The sequence below is a fragment of the Geotrypetes seraphini genome, chromosome 2, assembly GCF_902459505.1.
Source record: "Geotrypetes seraphini chromosome 2, aGeoSer1.1, whole genome shotgun sequence".
Lineage (NCBI taxonomy): Eukaryota > Metazoa > Chordata > Amphibia > Gymnophiona > Dermophiidae > Geotrypetes > Geotrypetes seraphini.
The window spans coordinates 46,792,400-46,812,438 of NC_047085.1; the positions used below are offsets into that span (position 1 = coordinate 46,792,400).

General features: G+C 41.1%; 1 protein-coding gene across 13 annotated transcripts in view; it reads left to right on the top strand.

Annotated features, from left to right (window-relative positions):
* Positions 1-20,039, top strand: part of ENPP2 (ectonucleotide pyrophosphatase/phosphodiesterase 2) — a 278,862-nt gene that overhangs the window by 188,127 nt on the left and 70,696 nt on the right. The window lies entirely within an intron of this gene.

The following is a 20,039-nucleotide window of genomic DNA, read 5'->3' on the forward strand; positions in this document are numbered from 1 at the left end:
ATGAATTTCCTGAGCTAATTGAGGAGTGGGATCTGTCTCAAGTTCACAGTAATCAGTTGGAACATTTAATAACCGGAACACCTCTGTTTTATATTTTTCTATATCAAGAACTACCATTCCTCTGCCCCTTTATGCCACTTTTTGGATGTTTTTCTTTTTTTTTTGAAGATGAGCCCTATAGTCACCTATAAAAGAGAGATAATAATTAGCAACAGAGGAGGTAATAAACACACAGTAGTTAGCTGTTTTTTAAAAAATTTCTAGGCACTGTAGGCTTTTCAGTACCTGGATGTTCAACACCTGGCCAACCAGTTGCTGTTGATGTTCACTGTTTGTACATGGACAACAATTTTCCCATGTTAGGACAGCAGTTCTCTGACTTAACTTGCCTATATAGTTATCTAGGTATTGGTGCTGAAAATTAGTAAAGAGTCACAGATTTGATATACTGTCTTTCTGAAGTACATCCAAAGTGGTTTACCTTTGTGTGACTTCCCCCCTCCCCTACCCCGAAGAGTGCCTCTGCTGTGGAGCAGGAAACACTGGATTCTTATTAAACCACTTTGCCTAAGGTTCAGATGCCTACCGAAGCCTAAGTCCACTTTACACACCACTAGGTGCGATTCTATACACAGTGCCTAAATTAAGATCGAGAGGCGCCTATGCACCACGCTCTTCAGTGCCTATGTTTTAGGCACAGTTTATAGAATCTGGGCCTTTATGCATATGTGGCATATTATAGAATTAGTCTATAAATGCATGCACTTCCTTGCTCCCCCATAGATCTGTCCTCCAGTCCCAGTACTTTACTTCTTACACTCTGCTTCCCCCTTCCCATTTGCCTCTTCGTCCACTTGGTTTCTATCTGTACATATTTGCCTCATTTTTCTTTTCCACTGTACACTTCATCCTCTCTCTTTACCATTGTTTCCCACCTGAATTTATACTTCTATAGGGAGGCATTCTATTAGTCATAAGAACCAAAGTTACATGGGTGCCATGTTATTTCATTAAAATAAATGCACATACAGGGGATTATTCCATAGTGTAGGCAACTAACATTTGTGTGTTGATTATGCACCAACATTTGTGTGCAAATGCCAACAATCTGTTTGAATTATTCTGTAAATATGTGCATATTTTACAGCATGGCCGAGAAACATCATGTTGCCAAACCTGTTGCCCAGGTTGCAGCTTCTGTCTCTGTGCATAAAATGTTACCCTAGGTGAGGGGGTGATTCCATGTGCAAGCTGTCTTCAGCTTGAATCCCTCATGAAGAAAGTGAAGGAGCTGAGAGAGGAGGTGGCAAAAGCTGAGAAGCATCTGTGAGCATGAAAAAAACGTCAATAAAATGCTTCATGAGGCATTAAAGATTTCCAGCAGTGGTAAAGAAGAGGCTGTGCTGATGGAGAACAGATGGGACTCAGGTTACAAGACCCTGCAGGATCAATACTGTGACTCCACCTACCCTTGAACTGAAGAAATGTTATGCAGCCCTGGAATTGAAGGAGATGACAGAATTCTAGGGAGAAGGACTACAGCTTGAAATCCCAAAAATTGCTGGATCTGTGACCACTAGGAGGCAAAAGATAGCGGTAGTTGGCAATTTCCTTCTGAAGGGTACAGAGGCATCTGCAGATCAGACATGATGTCCCAGGAGCTTTGCTGTCTGCCTGGTGCCAAAACTTAAGATGTTATGGAGAGCTTATCAAGCCTAATGACTTTTATCCGATACTACTCATCCATGCTGGTACTAAAGATACTACAAGGTACCCTTCTGAACGTATCAAAAGTGACTTTGTGGCTCAGGGAGAGAAGCAGTCAGGTGCACAGGTGGTGTTTTCATTGATCCTCCCTGTTGAGGGTAAAGGCCAGGGCAGAGAAGCTTGCATCCTGGAGATGAATGCATGGATGTGCAGATGGTATCATTAAGAGCATTTTGGCTTCCTGGGCCATGGGATGATTTTCCAAGGGCAATTGAGCAGGGATGGTATGCATCTATCAAAGAAGAGAAGAAATGACTTCAGCAGCAGACTGGCTAACCTACTGAAGAGGGTGTTAAACTAGAATCATTGGGGCAGGGTGATCAAAGCCTCTAGGTAAGTATAAACCCTCAGGTAAGTGAATCATTAAATACCTCTACACAAATTACAAAAGGGGCAGTGTTTGGAAAGCAGTATATACTACTGCTCAAAGTATGGGAAACAAGGTTCCTGATCCAGAGAATGTGATAGAAGAAGCCAAGTTGGAATTAGTTGCAATCACAGAGATGAGGTTCACAGAGAGACATGACTGGGATTCAGTTATACTGGGCTATAATCTGCTCAGGAAAGACAGGGTAGAAAGAAAATGAGGGGGAGTGGCATTATATGTTAAAGATCATATTATAGCCACACAATTACACGATCTACAGGGTAACATAACAAAATTTCTTATATACCGCAGTTATCTCGTGGTTCTGTGCGGTTAACAAAAATTAAAATACAAAGTATACACGGTATAAACACAATTAATTAAAATATTTACCAATTAGACCAGTCTTCATAAATTTTCATCTCACAATGTTGCCTGATAGCTAAGATCTTACTAAAGAAGCGTTTATACACACATACTTTTACAGAAGGAAAATCAAAGAGACGAAGATCATGTGAATGTTTTCTATTGACAAATATAAAATGATCCATGAGATAACTGGGTAATAACCCACTGAGAGCCTTGAAACAGATACAGCTGAACTTAAAAATTACTCTTGCCTCTATTGGCATCCAGTGCAGTTTATAGTAATACTGTGCCACGTGATTGGATTGTTTCAGTCCAAAAATCAAATACATAGCAGTATTCTGGATAATCTGCAACCTTTTTAGATTTTTGTTGGATATTGAAAGTTAGAGCACATTACAATAATCCAATGTACTGAGAACAAAGATTGAACCAGCAATCTAAATGAGAAAATGTTGAAGTACGACTTAATTGTTCTTAGTTTCCAGAGTAAGAAATAAGATTTCCTAACTAGAGAGTTAATGTGGAAATCAAAAGAGAATTTATGATCAAAATATATTCCCAAGATTTTTACAATTGGCAGGATAGACTAAGTTGTGCCATTCAGTCTTATCAAGTCATCTTTTATCGTATCGGATGACTAAGCCAACAAAAATTTTGTTTTATCTGGATTAAGCTTTAACCTGAAATCCTTCATCCATATTTCAAAAACCTCAAGGATCGATTGATTAAATGATAGGGTGTCCTTTGTAAAAGCTGTTTTAGGTATCAGTATAGTAATATCATCCACATAGCTATATAATTTTACCTCCAGAGAAGAAATTCGGAACCCGAGGAGAGCAAGATAAAGATTGAACAATGTAGGAGACAGAGGGGAACCCTGCAGTACCCCACATATATTTTTCCATTTTTGGGAAAATAAATTGTCCCAAAATACTTGATAAAATCGAGACTGTAAGAAACCTTTAAACCAGGAAGAGGCACTGTAGATCAATTTGGAAAGAGGGAATGGAAAATATATTTATATATTGGTGTGATATACAAGTCTCCTCCACAGATGGAAAAAGTGGCCGAGATTTAATAGAAGACATTCAAAATATAGCTGTAAAGGTGAAGTACTACTAAAAGGAGATTTTAGGAAAGGGATGGGGACTTGTATACTGTCTTTATGTAGTTTTACAACCACATTCAAAGAAGTTTATATACAGGTAATTCAAGCATTTTCCCTATCTGTCCTGGAGGCTCACAATCTATCTAATGTGCCTGGGGCACTGGAGGATTAAATGACTTGTTCAGGGTTACAAGGAGCAGTGTGGGGTTTGAACCCACAACCTAAGATTTTAATATGCCAGATGTTAATTGGGGTATCCCTATTGTGGGATCTCCTAGAAGTAGGAAGATCCTGGATTCTCTACAAGGAGAACTGTTCCAGCAGTTGGTAAAGGAGCCCATGCGGGATGAGGACATACTGAACTTAGGACCTGGTTCTCAAAATGACATCCCTATTGTAGGTGGCAGTTGGCATCCTACTGCCATCTAACGGACCAATCAGGATGCGTGCTAAAAAAAATTATCATTTTTACCCTATTTATGCCAGGGTTTTCTTGGCCTAAATACCAGCACCTAAGTTAGGTGCCTACATGCAAAACACGCCCACAATCTGACCCTAACCATGCCTACTTTCTGATGGGTGCTTTGGACTAGCCACCTACATGAAAATGGTATGCACCTACTGAGTTAAAGTGCCTACCACCCAATTATGTTATGTTTATTATCATTTGTTATACTGCATACACCATATTACAGACCTTGGGCGGTTTTACATTCTAAATTACAGTAAAACCTTGGTTTGCGAGCATAATTTGTTCCAGAAGCACGCTTGTAATCCAAAGCACTCGTATATCGAAGCGAATTTCTCCCTAGGACGATTCGTTCCACAACCCCAAAACTTTAATACAAAATACTATATAAGTACTTGTATTGCGAGACCTCGCTCATTTAGGACAGTCACTACACTCCTGCAGCGTCAGAGAGAGAAGAACCATCGGCTCAGTTGTGATGATGTGACACGTGTATACTGTGTGTACTCATTGCAAGACTTTGCTTGTTTAGAACAGTCACTACACTCTTGCAGTGTCAGAGAGAGAAGAACCATCGGCTCAGTTGTGATGATGTGACGCGTGTATACTGTGTGTACTTATATTGCAAGACTTTGCTTGTTTAGAACAGTCACTACACTCTTGCAGTGTCAGAGAGAGAAGAACCATCGGCTCAGTTGTGATGATGTGACGCGTGTATACTGTGTGTACTCATATTGCAAGACTTTGCTTGTTTAGAACAGTCACTACACTCTTGCAGTGTTAGAGAGAGAAGAACCATCGGCTCAGTTGTGATGATGTGACGCGTGTATACTGTGAATTCATCCAGATGTCCTAACCCCCCCTCCTTTCCCCCATGCTATTCTCCCCTTTCCCTCTCCCTACCTGTAATATCCCTCTAAGACTCAACAATGTAACCAGCATCCACTCTGCAACCTTCTCGTATATTTCCAGCTCCTTCTGACACTCCCCTCATTTTCCCACTTTGTAACCTCACCTCAAAATTGAATTAGTTACCAGCGCCATTAATTGTAATCCTCTTCCTGGAAATGTCCAGTTATCTTTTGATGTAATCCTCTTAGAACTGCAAGGTACAGTCGGAATAGAAGTCAGTAATGTAATGTAATATTGCAAGACTTTGCTTGTTTAGAACAGTCTCTACACTCTGGCAGTATCAGAGAGAGAAGAACCATCGGCTCAGTTGTGATGATGTAACGCGTGTATACTGTGTGTAGTTTCGAGTTTTATTTTAATTTGATGAGTCGCTTAATTTAATTTTTACTAAGCGAATTACAACATAGAAAAAAAAAAATAACATTTATTTTAACATAATGCTTAAAATTTTTTAAAACAATAGTTAAGACCAACAGACATACAGACCAACCGAGACACTAGGTTAAAAAAAAAACCCAACAAAAAATTCAATATTTTTAGGGTACAGAAGAGAACCACAAATGGAAAAAAACATTAGGAGGGGGAAGGTAAAAACCTGGAACGTAATGTAAAAATTTTTGAACATAATTTAAAGATTAAAGATGTTTCTTAAAAAGAAAGCTTTTTAAATTACTTTTAAAATGACTCAAATTATTTTCCTCTCTCAATTGCCGAGGTAAAGTGTTCCAAAGTTGTGGAGCCATCACTGAGAACATATCTTGTCGTCGAGTTCCAATAATTTTCAGGGAGGGAACCACTAAGAGTTTTCGGTTAGTAGACCGAAGGGAATGCGATGTACTATAAGGAATAAGTTGTTTCCTTTGCTTGTTTAGAACAGTCACTACACTCTTGCAGTATCAGAGAGAGAAGAACCATCGGCTCAGTTGTGATGATGTGACGCGTGTATACTGTTTGTACTCGTATTGCAAGACTTTGCTTGTTTAGAACAGTCACTACACTCTTGCAGCATTAGAGAGAGAGAAGAACCATCGGCTCAGTTGTGATGTGTGTATACTGCATGTACTTGTATTGCAAGACATTGCTTGTATATCAGATTAAAATTTAATCAAATGTTTTGCTTGTCTTGCAAAACACTTGCAAACCAAGTTACTTGCAATTCAAGGTTTTACTGTATATCAAATACTGACCTCAGCATTTTACATTCCAAGTTACCTTCTGGCGACGCAAGCAGCAAAACTTAACCACTCCATCTCCAACCTGTTGAGGGCAATGGGCGACTTCAAAACTTTTCGAAAAGAAATCAAAACCTTACTTTTCAAAAAATTTATCCAGATATCTTAACCCAACCCTTCCTCCTCCTCCTAGATAAATTCTCCCCCAAAACCCCCACTTAAATAATCTCTTCCTCCCCAAAACACCAACCAAGTATTCAGATCCCTGAAATGTAACGTAATCTTATTTGTACTCTAACTGTAATCTATTTGTTATATCACACAGTAACGTACAGTCAATTTAATATCCAATTTGCAAGTTCTTCCAGAATTAATCCAGGTACCTCTCCTCCCTTGTAACCAAAAAAAACAACAACCCCAAAACTGTTGTAACTTCACTGGAAATGTCCAGTTAGCTCTTTTGTAATCCGCCTTGAACTGCAAGGTATAGGCAGAATAGAAGTCCCTAATGTAATATAATGTAATGTAAGTTACATTAAATCTAGACCTAAGCAGTTTATAGTCTAAATTATATTCCATATCAAAGAAAAAAATCAATTCCTAAAGAGAGATGAAGAAAAGAAGTGTACTGTGGATAAAGACAAAAGAAATTACAAAATACATCATCGAGGCACAAAAAAAAATAATTAATTTTAATATAAGTGAACTTTTTGAAAACTTATTTGTTTCATGAAGCATTTGGCGTAGATTCAAGTGTCAACTGATTCAATTCATTTATATTGAGGAATCGGGAATTTAGCAGATTTCCTGTAATTTAACATTAGTACAAAGGATATGATGTATGAATGTTTCAGAGCTGTATAGGTCTGTCTTGTTTTAAATGGAGTTCTCCTCTATATTTTATATATTTGTAAATTGCTTGGACCTGTCGTAACAATGAGCAGTATAACAAGTTTTAGTAAAACATAAAGCATGAGGTGCTAATTGCTCGTCAGCACAAAGTAAGCTTTTTAAATAATTAAGTTAGGTGCCTGGATAGGCTAGGTGCGCTGATCTAAGCACTTAGTTTTAGGTGTCATTTATAGCCTGCTGAGGATCCATGATATATTATATATGAGAAGTATAAATGATGGAATGATTAATACTGTTTACGATTTATAGAATCTGCCAGAATTGAATACCAGTATACAGGGCCGCCATCAGGGCAGTACTACCAGTCCTGCATTCAGGGGCCCGGAGCTGACAGGGGGCCCGGGCTTCCCCAGGGTCGCAAGTATAGTCTCTTCTCCTTCTCCTTACCTGCGTTGCCCCAGCACACAGCCGAACAGAAGTCTTCCCGATGTCAACGCTGACGTCGGAGGGAGGGCTTAAGCAAAGCCCTCCCTTCCTCCGACGTCAGTGCTGACATCGGGAAGACTTCCGGTCGGCTGCTTGCGGCAGGGCAGGTAGGGAAAAGGCAGTCGTGTTCCGAAGGGGGGGGGGGGGCGGTCTGCCCCGGGTGTAGCCATGGGGGGTGTGTGCACAGCTGGTCAGGTCCCCTTAGCCTTGTGGCGCTTCCCCCGACCGACCGACAACATGCCCGGCCGACAAACCTCCCTGCCCTGTAGCAGCGAATCTAAATTACCTCCAGCTGCTGTAAGAAGGTAATTTAGATTCGTGGCTACAGGACAGGGAGGTTTGTCCGACCGGGCCTGTTCTGTTGTCGGTCGGGTGAGGAAGCGCCACAAAGGTAAGGGGCAGGGAGGGAGAAAGGGAGGAAAGGTGTAGTGGAGAAGAAAAGACGCTTAAGGGAAATGGGTAAAACTGAGGGGGGAGAAGGACGCTGAAAGCACTGGGGAAGACAAAGGGGTGGAGAAGGACGCTGAAAGGACATGGGGAAGACAAAGGGGTGGAGAAGGACATAGGGAAGATGGGAGGGGGGGAGAAGGACGCTGAAAGCACATGGGGAAGACAGAGGGGGGAGAAGGACCCTGAAAGGACTAGGGAAGATGGGGGGAGAAGGACGCTGAAAGGGCATGGGGAAGACAGGGGGGGAGGAGGACGCTGAAAGCACATGGGGAAGACAGAGGGGGGAGAAGGGCCCTGAAAGGATATGGGGAAGACAAAGGGGTGGAGAAGGACGCTGAAAGCACATGGGGAAGACAGAGGGGGGGAGAAGGACGCTGAAAGTACATGGGGGAGAAGGACACTGAAAGCAAATGGGGAAGACAGAGGGGGGAGAAGGATGCTGACAGGACATGGGGAAGATGGGGGGGAGAAGGACGCTGAAAGGAAATGGGGAAGAGAGAGTGGGGAGAAGACACTGTCAGGGAAGAAGACAGAGATGCCAGACTATGGGGGGAGCGGAGGGAAGAAGATGGGTGCCAGACCAATTTGGGAGGGGGGAGAAAGGGAGAGGCACAGTAACAAAGCAAATGGAAGACGCAGAAAGAAGAGAGACAGTGGATGGAAGGAATTAAATGAGAACATGAGGAAAGCAGAAACCAGGCAACAAAGGTAGGAAAAAAATTCTTTTTTTTTTTTTTTGCTTCAGGATAAAGCAGTATATTAGTTGTGTTGATAAAAATTTATAAACATTAGAAACCCGTTTACAAAGTATGTATTCTTCCCAATTAATATTTCCAAATTAATAAAGTCTTTTTGCTTATTTTTAAATGGGTTTCTACCAGAGCCTTTAATTCAGTAGCATAATTAAATGAAATAACTATTTCTGAAGTTTATAGGGACGGGTGGGGACAGAGGGGATTCCTCGCGGGGACGGGCGGGGACGGAGGGATTCCTCGCGGGGACAGGTGGGGACGGGTGGGAGTCCTCACGGGGATGGGTAGGGATGGGTGGGACTTTGGCGGGGACAGGTGGGATTTCTATCCCCGCGCAATTTAAACATGCATCTTTCTTCCTCCATCCCATGCACCTTTCTTCCTCCATCCCATAACACACACAGCCTGGTGGTGATGATTATCAGATTGATTCATGAATATATAATGATGTTATGAGTGTGCACCTCTTCCTTCCCATCCTCCTTAGCATGTCACATACAGCATGTTACATTACACAAAGTCTGTGTAATGTAACATGCTGTATGTGACATGCTGAGGAGGATGGGAAGGAAGAGGTGCACACTCATAACATCATTATATATTCATCCATAGCTGCATGTTAATGATGTGCTCATATGCACTTATTTATCATCATAACATATACATCATCATTAACATGCAGCTGTGGATGTGTAAGGACAGGCTGAGGAGGATGGATGGGAAGGAAGGAAGGTGCACATATCAACATATCGTACATTTTTAACATGCATGATGCAGCTATAGGCAAGCTGAGGAGGATGGGATCATACAGATGTGTATGTTCAGATATGCGCTCAGATGTGTATGTTTAGATATGCGCTAATTGTCAGCAGAGTATAAGGAGCCTCAGAGGCAGATCTTTAGCTTCCTACGAAACGCTAGGTATTAAGTTCAGTTCTGATGGTTGTTGGGAGACTGTTCCGTACTTTTGCGTCAATATATGTGTTTGTACTTGATGTTTTTTGTTGAGGGGAGGTTTTTGTTGAGTTGGAGCTTGTTGAGATTTCTGTGCGAAGAAGGCCATGTCGAGGAGAATTAAGTGAATAAGTGATGCTTCGGAGCTTCAGTTGAGTATGTGGAACATTATGCATGAAATTTTGAAATTTGTTCAGGCTGAGATAGGTAGCCAGTGTATTTGTCTGCGGTAGGTAGTGATTAAATTATATATATTTTCAGCTTGAATATGAGCCTTATTGCTGTATTTGTATGAGCTGCAACTTGTGGGCTAGGTTGGTGTTGATGTTTGTGTAGATGAAGTTGCAGTAGTGCAGTTGTGATAGAATTAGCATCTGTACAAATAATACAAAGTGGCAATGATGGAAGTATAATCTGTTGAGTCTCAGTTGTCTCATAGTGAAGAATGTTTTCTTCCAGAGCTTGGAAATTTGTGGTTCTAGGGATAATGTGGAATCTAATATTACACCCAGTACTTTGGAGGATTTTTTTCTACCTCAATAGTGGTTCCTGATGGAAGGTTGATGTTTGTCAAAGCTGTCTGTAGTGAAATGTGAAACCAGATAGTTTGAGTTTAGAAGTTCCATCTTTAGTAGCTGTGAGGCTTTCTGGGAACCATAAGTTCATGCTCTCTGGAGGGCCCAGTGCTGTAGAACGCCATACTAGAGAATGACGCGGGAAAAAAAAAATCTGTCCCCGTCACTGCCCCATCACCGGACAACCATCCCTGCCGTCCCCTTCACCGCGCTGTCCCCGCAGCATCTACCCTTCCCTCTCACCACTTCACCGGCCTTCAGTGGCCCAAGAATCTCCCTCCCTCCCCCTTACCTTTGCGGCAGTTAGTAAAGAATTGGAAACTTAAGGGAGGGAAGGCGTGCGGTCACCTCCCTCCCTCTGGCCAAATCTATCTCCCTCTCTCCCTCCCTCTTACCTTCATGGCGCTTTTGTAAAAAACTTACTGAAGCCAGCGAAGCCTGTCTGCCTGCAGTCGCGTGTGTGTGGGCGGAAGCTTCTCCTCTGACGCCACTGTGTCATTCTCTGCGCCTTACCTCTGTCTGTGCGCCATTCTAACATGCTCTGGCAATTTAGAAAAGGGGTGGTGAAACTGTGCTGTTTGAGCGCTTCTTTGGTGTGAACTCTGTGACAGCTTGAGCAATGGTAGTTCTTTTTTATGCTGTTTCTCTTTTGCTGTTTTGTAATTGTATGTAGCATTTAGTGTGATTTTTGTATATGATTTTTGTTCCCCACTTAGATTTGTGGATAGGCGTGTTATAAATAATTTTAAATAAATAAATATAAAAAATACAGTTGAGCTTGTTGATTGTGGCACCACGTTTGTATCTTGTCTATGCTATCAGAGATGTTGTTGGATTGCTTGTTATTGGGATGAGGAACAGGATGTCATCTGCTTATGATAACATGCAATCATTGTTGAATTTGATGTTGCCGAGGGAACTCATGAATAGGTTGGATAGAATCGGAGAGAGGGGAGATGCTTGGGGTACTCCGCAGAAGGCTTTCCAGATGTTGAAGACTTTCTTTTCTGACGGGATATTCTCTCTTTCCAAGGAAATCTTTAAACCAATTTAGTGTTTCATTTGGAGAAGGTGATGATCTACTGAGTCAAAGGCTGCGGAGATATCAAATTAGAGAAGAGCAGCTTGCTGGCCTGTGCTTAGTATCTGTTTGATTTTTGTGGTCAGAAGGAGGAGTTTGCTGCTATGCTGAGGTGGGAATCCGAACTGAGAGGGATGTAGACTGGAGTGTTATTCAATATAGATTGCAAGTTCTTTGCTTACATGGGATTTCCAGGAGCTTAATGAGTATAGGAATGCCAGTGATAGGCCTGTAACTTTTTTTAGTTCAAAGATTTTTATTGATTTTAATATACAATAAGTACAAAAAGAGAAATGTTAACGAGGCAAGATACAGACAAGTTGTGCAAAGAAAAAAGAATCATACAATAATATCCATGTAATACAACAAGCTGTTCCAAGCTTATCTAGAAGAAGAATATCAACACAACTCGCAGCCGTAAGCTTCTAGAATATCCAAAGTACGTTAGGACTTGTTCTCCACAACAGAAATTATCCCACATCATGGCTCATGTCTCGATCAGATAGCCTGTAATTTGAAGGAGTGGAGGGATCTGCATTCTGTGTTGTTTTTTTTTATTGATATGAGTTCTATTTCTTCCATTTCTGTTGGAAGTTGGCCCTGATCTAGAATGTTATTTAGGAATTTGGTGATCCATGTGATGATGGCTTCTGGTGCATTAGCAAGAAGGTAAGAGGGGCAGTTGTCTAGGGAGCTACTATGGGCGGATAGCTTTTGTTAGCAGTTTTGCTGTCTTAGAGGTCTTGGTTTATCTGGGCTTTCGTGCATCGGTTGTGTTAGTCTCAGAGTGGGGGTCATTTTTTGTACTTGTGTTGGGCTGTTCTAATTTTGTTGAGGAAATAGTCGGCAAGGTTCTGGGCTGGTGGTTGGGTGTAGTGATCCAAAGTGTCCTGTTGGAGGGGTGCTGTTAAGCTGCGTACAAGATGAAATACCTTCTTGTTGTCTAAGTTTTATTTTCAATTTCTTTGGCGTAATAGTTTTTCTTAATCTCTGAGATATTGAATTTGTATTTGTTGTGGTTCTTCCTAGTATTTTGTGGTTGGTTGATTTACTTTTCTGCCATTGTCTTTCTAACCTCTGACAAGTTTGTTTTATTTTCAGTGTTTCTATAAACCAGGGGGAGGTTTGGGTGCATTTTGTTTTGTGCTAATTTTGTGGAGCAAGGGAGTCTAGGGTGTTTGTGATGGAAATATTCCAGTTCAATAGCATCATATTGATTTGTTTTGCCTCTTACTTGCTTCTTTGTGCTGAAGGGCTTACTATTCATGCTTTCTGTATGGATGTTTAGGTTGAAGGTAAGAAGGTAGTGGTCTAATCAGGGAACTGGAGCCCATTTAATAATAATAATAACTTTATTTTTCTATACCGCCAACACCCAAAGAGTTCTAGGCGGTTTACAAAGTAAGAAGACTGAACAATTCAGTGATGAAACAAAACACATAAAAGAAGCACAGTGCAATATACCGTTTTATAACACTATAGTATGATTACTATGATATAATCATCAATCAGGTAACAAATTTCCTGAAAGTGCAATAAGATGCAGTCTGTCGAATCATATCTACTAACCAAACTTGAATTTTACCTGCTTGATAGGCCAAGGTTCTATCAAAAAACTTTTTATAACAGCAATTTTTGGGATTAGGAAAAGTAAATAAACCAGAGCGCCGAGTAGACTTAAATATACAATTCAAAATGAGAAAAAAGGTAAGATGGGGATAGTCCAGATAATAATTTATAACAAATGCAAGCAAATTTAAAAAGTATTCTGGCTTCTATTAGCAACCAGTGCAGTTGATGGTAATAAGGGCTGACATGTTCCTGTTTTTTTTCAGTCCGAAGATTAAACGGATAGTTGTGTTTGAATTAGCCTTAGTCTTCCTAAAATTGTTTTATAGGATCCCAAATAGATTATATTGCAGTAATTGGGAATAGTAGGCAAGTAGGTCAAGGATGTGACGTTTTCCATGTGTTGGTCCTGATGACTTGATGTCGATTTGACTGTCTTCTAGCAGTTTTTTTGAAGTTATGAACAACTTTGTTATCGGTAGTCTCAAGAGGTATGTTAACATTTCCAAGTATGATCAATCTGGTGTATTGGCAGGCAAGGCTCAATATAATTTCTTGCAGCTTCATAGTAGTACTTATTGCGTGCTCGGAGGTCAGTATGCCAGTAATATACCAATGCTATTTGTAGTGGAATTGGGTTTGCCTTCAAGCTTTCATGTTATGAATTAAAGATCGGGGTGGGAGGTAGAGTCAGTAATGTTGAAGGTGTAGACAATGGCTATGCCACCTCCTCGCTTGTCACTCCTGGGAATTTGGATAATGCTGTATCCTGGTAGGCAAAAGTGGGGTAATTCTAGACATTTTAGGTCTTTTCGCCAGGTTTCAGTGAAAAAGGCCAGTCCTAGGTCATTGGTTGGGATCAGTTCATTAAGCAGAAATAGTTTGTTTACTAAGGATCTTGCACTGATGTATATGTAGGGAACTGGTAACTGGTGTGAAGGCTTTGTCTTTTTTTGATTGATACATGCTTGATATATATCTTAGGTTAGTGAGATTTCAGAAGGGGGGTGGTTTCAGCTGTTGGGGGTTTTTTTTGTTGGTAGTACATTTGAGCCTGAGAATGGGGATGAGGTTCGGGTGAGGTAGTGGATGAGTTTTGGGTTCTGGGCCTTTGATGGTTGGTATGCCATGAAGAAATTGGTTTGCTGGTAGGAGATGTGGACTGAACTTCTATGAGGCTTATGAAGCACAGAAGAGGTAAGATTTGATTGAACGTTGGTTTCATCATGGTTTTTTGTGAAGGGTGATCGCTAAGGTTACCAGATTTTCGGGAATGAAAATCTGGACCCATGGCCCTGCCCCCAGGCCAGCCCCATTCTGCCTGAGTCATGCCCCGTTCTGTCTCCTCAACATGGTCGCTTGCCAGGAGGGCATCTGCGCATCCGCTGGTGTGATGTGATGACATCACACACATGCGCAGATGCTGTCCCGACGTTGCTGCTAGGTGGAAGCTTTTCAAAACCCGGACAAAGTGCTGGGTTTGAAAAGCCGTCCGGACCCCGGACATGTCTAGGGAAATCCAGACATTTGGTAACCCTAGTGATTAGGCTTATGTCCACAGGGTTCTACTAGTACACATTAGTGACTCCTTAAGGGGGATGGGATAATCCGTTTTGTTTTGCAGTGTGTGGAAGGTAAGGGTAGTTTTTGGGTAGTTACCAACAGGGGATCGAGGTTTGGGGTGGCCCGGATGACAGCGGACCACTCCCACTGAAGGCAAGTTCAAACAACGTGCCAAAATGGTGCCGTGTTGCTGGTGTGGAAGGGGTGGAGCGACTCTCCTATGCCACCTGATTCACTTTTGCTCCCTGACGTTCGACCAGGGATTGAAGATTGGGGCAGCCTGGATGGCAATGGGCTGCTCCCACTAAAGGCAAGTTCAAAGAACATGCCAAAATGGTGCCGCATTGCTGATGCATCGGGGGTGGAGTGTAAGTTGCCTGTCCTCTGCCCCAACCAATGGGAGAAATAGTGAGTTCAGCCAATCCTCACAGACCCATGGGATAATGTAGAAGTGCATGGTATAGGAAGTTCCAAGTTTATTAAGTATTTGATTAATCGCTTATTCCACATTCTAAGCGATGTACAAAATATTAAATTACAGTAGTTCAAGGGAAACAGACAATATGAATATAACTCACAAGACAAAACATGACTCAAGAGGAAGGGAAGCACATAATATTTCAGTCTTCTACTGTAGAGGCTCTATATCAGGGATCTCAAAGTCCCTCCTTGAGGGCCGCAATCCAGTTGGGTTTTCAGGATTTCCCCAATGAATATGCATTGAAAGCAGTGCATGCACATAGATCTCATGCATATTCATTGGGGAAATCCTGAAAACCCGACTGGATTGTGGCCCTCAAGGAGGGACTTTGAGACCCCTGCTCTATATGTACCTGATTTTAGAAACCAGATCACCTCCAGTCAATATTAAGACGATGTACAGTGATAATTTAACTGCCCAGCTCGGAATCTTTCTCTAATCTGCTTTCTTCTCGACATATTACTTATTGTTCTTTAGATCTATTGCCATATGACTGAATCCAATTCCTTGTCCATAGCCTTCTACTGCTAGGGCACAGTGGTTGAAGGAAGCGTGCTAATTTGGCTAGTTTTGAAGCTGAGTTCAGTTCACCTTCCCCACTTCCTGTGAATTTATGACCTATCTTGAATTTTTGCTTTATGGCAAAGTTGGTAGAAAAATATTATTATAACTACTCGTTGATCATATTGAAGCCACTGTAGTTCTTTATCCTTGCCAACTGGGGTTTAGGATTGGGCACAGTACAGAGACCACTCTAGCAGCATTTCGGATCACAGCTCTGCTTGTTTCATTATCAACTCATCTGCTGTTATGTTGCATACCATAAGGTTCAGTATTGTCACCTGTGCTTTTTAATATCCATTTTGCATCCCCTGATCATGGTTACCTAGGAATATGGCATAGGCACTGTACTTACATCTATGCCAATGATATTTTGCTATACCTCCGCAGATAATCTGAATCTTGTATCCTGAAACACTGTCTCACAGTGGTGACCTATGGCTTCAAGGATATTTGATTGCATGTTGGATTATGGACAATCTCACCCAACCAAGTTTGAGTCCTGTCCTGTTTGGTCTTTCCATGAAGGTTTTGAATTCTTTTAGGTATTTAGATATCATAATATGTAGATACGTAGTTGTCCTTTAAAGAGCAGATTCCTGATCCAAGATGGCCGCTGTCTATGCGATCAGGTAACACGCATCCGACCGGAGCTCTCTGGTTACCTGACTTCTAGCTGGTGACAGTTGTTCCCAGCCTAATTTTGTTTTCTGCCTGGACGCAATGCCGAAGAGGAGAGGCCGGAGCGCTGCTGGTGCCTCCCGGTGCTCAGGAGGGCCAACTCTCTGCAATATCGAAGATTTGCTCCGGAGGATGCAGAGAGCTGCTTCTACAACTCCGAATGCTAGCCCGCTGAGGATCCCGGGTGTGAGCGAGACTGGCGGGATTTCTCTTGGGCCTGATACCACTCTTAGCTTGGAGATTAAAGCACTGCCTCCTCTACCACTGTTAGCCAGTTCTCCCAGGGATGAGGAAACCCCGAAGGAAGGGGTGGTACTATCCCCAGAGGCAGACAATTCAACAGCAGGGAGCCTGGAAATGGAGATCCCGGTTCGGGAAATCTCTGAAGAGGATTCTGTGGGAATTACAGCAGTAGGAGGAGGATTGATCCAGAAGGAACAAAGCCCAGGATATCTTGAGGAAGGTGAGAGACTATGCACTTCAATACAAATTTCTTTTTGGGATAAGCCTGCTGAGGTGACCTTAGAAGCCCTTTGGGACCTGGTAGCAAATTTAGGGAAGACAATTAGCCCCAATTTCTAACAAATTGAAAATAAATTGATTCACCATTCAGAAGAGTTAGAAAAATTAAAATTGGACATGACTTCTTCCAACAATTTACTTCAAAAGACTCAGCAGGATATGGTTTCAGTAAAACAACTCCAGGAAACTATAATTAAAGATAATTTGAATCTTAGAAGAAAAGTAGAGTTATTAGAGAACCAGGCACGTATTAATAACTTGAGACTGATAAACTTCCCAACAGTAACTATGGTTACACCTAGAGACATGCTTAGGAGATATTTATTAGAAATTTTGGAAGTCACGGAGAGAAATCTTATACCATTTCTCTCAAGTGTATTATCTCCCTAGCAAAACTCCGTATCAACAGCAACCTGAACCTACTGAAGGACAAGCATTGAATATAACTCAGATTCTGGAGATGTCAGACACGGAGGTGGCAACACCTGCAACATTAGTTGTTACATTGGCTCTTTTTATTGATAAGTCATGGTTATTGAGACTATTTCTTAAGAATAAACAGAAGGAATTCCTTGGGTGTAAAATTCAAATGTTCTTGACTTTCTTCTTTTAAAACCAGGAGTCATCTCACTAGGGGCTACATTTTACTTAAGACATAGGGGCTACATTTTACTTAAGACACCCTTGCAAGTGCATTGTTCGCTATCACTCAACTAAATATGTATTCGTTGAGCCTCAACATTTGACTAATTTTGTGGCTATGTCCCACCTGGACAAGGAGAAATCTCAATCTTGAGCTCTAAAAGGAAAATGGCTGCTCCATTCCCGATGTATAGAAACAGCATTATTTTGTTATATTGATTATCTTTTTCTTAGCTCGCCAGTATAATTTCTTGGATCTAAAGAGGACTTGAGCTAATTTCACCATAATAATTCTTCTTGTAATTTTGCTTAACTTTTGTTAAGTATGGATTTATTGTTTAATGATTGTAATATGCTTTGGTTAAATTTGCTTTCTGTACAAGTTATACTTGATAATATATTGAAATCAATAAAAAATACTTGATAATAAAGAGCAGATTCCTTCTCTATTATGGAGATGTTTTTTGATTCTCCATGGTTTTTGTACTGTCCTAGACTATTTAGATGAAACTATCTTGCACACCTTTCTTCACGCTATGCTGATCCCCCATCTTGGCTAAGGCAATGTTGTATATGTTGGTGTTTGTAACTCTACATTGATGCATTTACAAACTCTATGGACTGCAGCTATTCACCTGTTGTGTAGAGCTAGTCATTTTGATCATGTGATACCTTTGTTTGTACAACATCATTAGTTACCAGTAGGTTATAGAATTTTAATTTAAATTGATGACACTGGCTGATGGATCATTTAATGAAGGCAGTTCTCCTTTTCTATCCTCTTTGATTAATTTTGTTTGTTCCCAGAAGAATGCTTAGGTTTCTTAATGGGCACAGGTTGGTTGTGTCATATATTATATAATGATTCAATTTTAACATTTACCCAGAACAGTGGGTTGTTTTTTGTTGGGGTTTTTTTTTTTTTTTTTTGGGGGGGGGCTGGCCCTAGCCCTAGCCCTCTGGAGCAAAATGTCTATTCAAGTCCAACCAGAGCTTTCATACAAGAAGTTTAAGTTCCTTTTGAAGAACCTTTTTTTTTTCTTCAGATTGCATTTGGGGGCTAGGATATGGTGAGTCTGTGAGGGTGGGTAGTTAATGTATAATTGTATGATTTTATAAACTGCCTTGGTGGCGTATCAAATTTTAAATAAACCCTATAAATTATCTGTGTCTAACTGGAGAGCTTTAAAGACTCCCTCAAAAGATATATAGATATAGATAGATAGATAGATGCTTTTGAAAAATAACAAGATTAATTTGCTTGATCGGTCCATCTCCCCACAATCTTTGTCCTGCCATGAACAAATACAGTCATTTTTCAGACTACTCTTAATCCCTTCCCTAAAGTTCTTCCCCATTTATGTGCTTTTCTAAGAAAATTGTAGTTCTTCCTTTTTATCCTACCCAACAAGTTTGACCTGTGTACTATCTGTCGTTTATGTTTTAAGATGCCTATTTTTACATTGTAAATCGCTTAGAAATTTCTTATATGCGTTTTTATCAAATTTTAATTAAACTTGAAACTTGAACTGGAACTTAGGTGCAAACATGTGTACCAGCTCTCTGGTGTAAGTTCTCACACCTGAGCACATACAGGTGTATACTGTATATCTGGTCATGCCGCTGTTCTATAAAGGAAAGTAGACACCTAGAGGGGCATTTTTGAAAAGGACGTCTTAAGTCTGACTTTAGTGTTTCCCACAAGATGTCCAAAGTCAGGGGTGGAGAAACTTCCATTTTCGAAACAGCTAGACCAGGAGTGGGCAACTCCGGTCCTCGAGGGCCAGAATCCAGTTGAGTGTTCAGAATTTTCCCCATAAATAGGCATAAGATCAATTTGCATGCACTGCTTTCAATGCATATTCAATGGGGAAATCCTGAAAACCCGACTAGATTCTAGCCCTCGAGGACCAGAGTTGCCCACCCCTGAGCTAGACTAACAAAATTTTTTTTTTTTTTTTTTTTTAAATAATCGTCTACTTGGACGTCTTGGCTGCCAGGATGTCCAACTGTAGGATGCCTAACTTTATTCCCCATTTTCAACTCCAGAAATGTCCAAGTTGAAAACATCTAAATCTAGACCATTTGGATGTGGGAAGGGCCAGCATTATAATGGACTGGCCACAGACATGCCAATAGGGCAGTGGGACACCTTAGAGAGCACTGCCGTGAACTTAATATAAAGGATTCCATATGTACATCTCACCATAACCCCCGTATAATTTATGGTAAGCCTTTTAAAACTCCTCCAAACCTACTATACCCACCTGTCTACTACCCCAATAGCCCTTATGGTTGCAAGTGGCACCTATATGGCAGTATAGAAGGATTTTGGTGGGCTCACACTTTCCATCATAAATATACTGGTTAGAGGGGCTTATGGATCTGAGTCCCCTTCTCTGACTCATTAGCCCATCCACCAAGCTACTTAAGACACCTGTGTGGTGCTCTAACCTTTCCTATACCAGATACTGCTTCATTCAGATTTTTGGAAGGTAGAAGAGATTAGTGACCACTGGGGAGTGTGAGGGTGTCATAACTTAATCCCTCAAGTGATCATCTGGTCAGTTTGTGTACCTTTTTGGTATTTAGATGCTTTGATAACAGCTCTGGCTCAGAACATCAAAGTTCAACCCAGAACGTCTTGGGAAACATTTGATTATAGGTGCAGGACGTTCAAGTCTACGCACACACAAAACCTGCCCA